This window comes from Triticum dicoccoides, unplaced genomic scaffold (genome assembly GCF_002162155.2).
Source record: "Triticum dicoccoides isolate Atlit2015 ecotype Zavitan unplaced genomic scaffold, WEW_v2.0 scaffold43556, whole genome shotgun sequence".
Taxonomy (NCBI): domain Eukaryota; kingdom Viridiplantae; phylum Streptophyta; class Magnoliopsida; order Poales; family Poaceae; genus Triticum; species Triticum dicoccoides.
This window is the reverse complement of record NW_021272225.1, coordinates 1-4,192: the sequence shown is the minus strand read 5'-3', so window position 1 is coordinate 4,192 and position 4,192 is coordinate 1. Positions and strand designations below refer to the sequence as shown.

The 4,192-nt window shown below is 50.4% G+C and overlaps 1 long non-coding RNA gene across 1 annotated transcript; it reads left to right on the top strand.

Moving 5' to 3' along the window:
* Positions 1–846: 846 nt before the first annotated feature.
* LOC119346595 lies at positions 847–1,456 on the top strand. Its single transcript, XR_005167821.1, has 2 exons — positions 847–1,023; positions 1,134–1,456. It is a non-coding gene; the product is annotated as an uncharacterized LOC119346595 (long non-coding RNA).
* The last annotated feature ends 2,736 nt before the right edge of the window (positions 1,457–4,192 follow it).

Genomic DNA, 4,192 nt, shown 5'->3' with positions numbered 1-4,192 from the left:
CGTACCAGACGCCGAGGTCTTCTTCTTTTAGGGAAAAAAAAAGACCTCGGTCGATTAGCGTCTAACTCCGTGGTCATTTATTATTATGCAAATATTTGTCATTGCAAATTTGATACGTAACATTTACTTTTGCGAATTAGTAGCTAGAGTTATAAAAGATCTTGGTAAGAAATCATGTATTTATGAAGAGGGTAGTATAGAAGCTTAGAAGAAGATAGTCAGGATCATGAGTTGGGATCGGATTGATCCTCTATGATAAAATTGCAAATCGTTGGCTCATAACTAGTAGGATCGTGACCACGTGACATATGTGGGAAGGAAACCAAACTATTCAAAAAGAGCAGGATCGTGAAAATATGGATATCTAATCAATTTAGACCATAACATCGTAAAAAATCACAATAAAATCATGATTCTCACTACCTTGCCAAAAACAACCTCCTTATATATTTTCCCAGAATAAAGTAATTTGCACATATTTGGGGGCAGTCAAGATTTATATTAACTGTGCATATATTCTTTTTTTGCGGACAGTCAATATGCCATAAATGGATCCTTGGTTTTTCCTTCAAGGCAATCAATTTACGAATATATGCACAATTAATAATGCCATTAGTAGATGAGCTGTATGTTTTGGGTGTAAATATACTATATAAATATTCCTCGCAAAAAAATATACTATAAATATATTTTTTACTATATATATGAGCTGTATGTTTTGGGTGTATATCAACATTCGCATTTATAGGATACAGACCGATGATTCAATTAATGTATTTAAACGTTAACATATATGTAAATAAATCGAAAACTTGTAGCATACACCTATGTCCATTATAAAAAGCCATCTAAGGCCATAATCACAGAGTAGGCACCCAGGCATATCTGAAAAGATTGGCTTAACCTCCCAGTAAACACGCTTTCTCAATCTCTCTCTCTCAGGTTGCCACCATCAAGACAGGATGAGGTCGTTCTACAAGATGCTACTACTTTCGCTTGCCCTTGTTGCGCTGCTATCCTCAGGTATGTGCGTTTGGAGCATGTTTTGTGATCAATTTTGTATGGCGACCTTTCCACTATCGTTTCCTCATAATAAACCTCTGCAATCTTCATATGCCGGTACGAACATATAGATCTGATGATCCAGGCGACGGCTAATGGTGGCGGCTCGCTAATCCCTGAAGACTGCCGGCAGACCCCTGTCATCCCTGGGCCGTGTAACCCCAAGGCTTGTCTCCGCAACTGTCAAATCAACGTTGGCCCCGGTGCGGTTGGCGATTGTGATGCTGGCGGATGCCGGTGCACATACTGTACTGCATCTCAGCGGAATTAAGCAGTGATTGTTTCTTAATTTTCCCCCGATAATAAGCGAAATCTTAGTTTTTTTTTCTATACCTACCTGTCAAATGCATGGAAACTCCAAACAGGAATGTGGGCGAGGCTCATGGCCATCCAATTCGTTTAGTATGCACGTTTGTAATGAAGAAATTGAAGCCACTTTCATGCACGGTAGGCAGTAAGCAAGACACATCCGAGACGGTCAAACTGCGCCTAAACTCGTTCTAAACAGGATTTCTACATTGGGTCTACCAAGGCCTAACTCCACTGTAAATAACTGAACTAATCCGGACCGGAGTGTTGATGCTAGTCATTTTATATAGAATGGACGGCGGCTTGCACATCTTCGGGGTTGATCAGATGTATGCAGGTGGTTTTTTGTCCTTTCTGCTACAATGAATTCACACATCTTCAATCTTTAAAGAGCATCCCTTTCCCCGTTGGTTCTCCACTCTTCACTCGTCTCTCAGATCCTCACACACGCACTCCTAACACTTTTTTTTTTGAAACGAGACACGCACTCCTAACACACTATCCCAAAACCCAAAACTCATACCGTGATGCAGTCAAATCTTTATCTGGTCTAAACATTCAACAAAAATTGGTAGTCAATGTCGTCCACTGCGCAATAGGAGTAGGAGGGGTCAGAAAGTTATGAAGATATGCTGGCCCTGCTCAGAATTTCGGGAAGGCTAGGCAGGATGCTTTCCGTATATGCGATCCTAACGAACCACTTTGTTTTTCATTTAGGTTTGCTGCCAAGCCGCCGGTTCTTAGGCTGTGCTCGACGCCAACCCAGCCGTTCTGCAGTAATCATTAGGGCTTGCTTATTTCAGTGATGTTGCGGTTTGCACGGCGGTCGGCGGGACACATTGCTGACCTGATGGAGACCTGGATCCACGTTGATGGATGTGCATCCTAACTCCTAAGCGCTTACTGGGCACCAGCGATGTGCAGTTACACATCGACATGGCCATAGCAAACAAACAAGGTGCGGGCATGCAGACTGAAAGGAACCCATGGGGCGTGAGACTCTTATTTTGTGTGTTGGGTGGACCACACTCGGCCATGTCTTGACATCACGAGGGCTCGTGCATGAATTCTTGGGGTTTCAATCGACAAAAAATCCATCTGTTGGGAAAATATGTAGATCAAAATGTTAGGTAAACGAAGGGAATAAAAATGAAAGAAAAGATTAAGGTCAGAAGTCAAAGAAGTGCATCTGCCCAAGTTTTAAAGCAGTCTTAATTTATTTTCTTTTCACCCCATGGCATTAGCGCAAGCTTTATATTTTATCGCCAAGTGTTACTTATTTGAAGACATGGCGATACAGTTTGTGAAGGGCGAATAAGCCACGGCGAACAAGCCGGGCATGTCGAGTGCGGGTATGGGCGCGCACTGGGCTTGCTGGGCGCGTCGGGTCCGAGGAGTAGGGCGTGCGTGTGTGCGTGCGTTGGGTGCACTGGCGTGTCCGTGCACCAGGGTAGCGTGTTGGAGCCGTTGGCGAGCCACACGGGGCGATCGGGGTGCGTTGGGTTGGTGCTCACCGTGAGACGCGAGCGCGCGCAGGTGCGTAGCATGCGCGGCCAGAGCATGCAGAACGTGGAGATGATCACAGGTGAGTGAAGGCGTGGGTACGTGCCCAGGGAGCTGGCTCAGGGCTATAAAGCCGCGTGGTGACGTTGTAATGGTTCGACACAGTCGAGTTTGTGCTCGAGGAAGAAAAGGGGGCATTCGTGCGCCGGGAAAACCTCTGTGTCCACCGTTTCCCTGAATCTCTCTGAAATTCTTTTTCTTCTCTCCGGTGAGCTAGCCACGGCAGCAGTGAGCGACAAGAGTGAGAGGGAGAGGCGAGCTAGGGCTAGAGAGTGGAGGTTCCAACAATTGGCATCAGAGCCACGTGGAAGAGGAAGCTCGCCGGCGATGTCCATCATGCCATACGCCGGCGGATCGGGCAGCACGGTGGCGCATGCAGCGCCGATGCTCACGGGGGAGAACTACATCACCTGGGACATCAAGGTGGAGGCCGACCTGGACGCCGCCGGGCTGTGGGAGGCGGTGGTGCCGCCGGAGGATGCTGCGTCGGCGGTGATCGCCAAGAAAGATAAGTCGGCGCGGGCTTACCTGCTCCGGGCACTCGCCGACGATTTGCTGCTGCAGGTGGCCGAAGACCGCGGCGGAGATATGGAGCAGCCTGAAGGCCCGGTTCGTCGGAGCTGATCGCGTCCGGGCGGCGCGGCTGGGCACGTTGCGCGGGGAGTGGGAGCTCCTGCGCATGGCAAGCGACGAGTCGCTGGACGCGTTCGCGGGGAAGATCAGTGCCATGGCGACGCGCTACGTCGGGCTGGGAGCGACGCTCGACGACGCGGCGATGGTGAAGAAGCTCCTGGACTGCGTCCCGGATTGGCTGTACGCGGCGGTCGCCGGGATGGACCAATTCTGCAACTTATCGGAGCTGCTCTTCGAGGACGCGCTCGGGCGCCTGAAGGCGTTTGACGAGCGGCTGCGTCGGCGAGGTCTGGCTGGCGGCGAGGGCGTGGATGGGTAGCTGCTGTACACCGTGACACAGTGGCGTGCGCGCGAGCGGCGTCGGGGCGGTGCACGCGGAGAGTACGACGACGACTGCGCGGCGAGCACGGCATCAGGCGGCGGGGACAACCGTCGCGAGAAGTGCTACAAGTGCGGCATCAGAGGGCACTTCAAGCAGGAGTGCCCCCTGCTGCGGAAGAAGCCGACCGCGGGGCGTGCGCTGCTGGTGGACGACGGCGTCGAAGACGCCGGGCTGCTCCGAGCCGCGGCTTAGGGCGTGAATGAAGGGCGAATAAGCCGCGGCGAACGAGCCGGGCATGTCGAG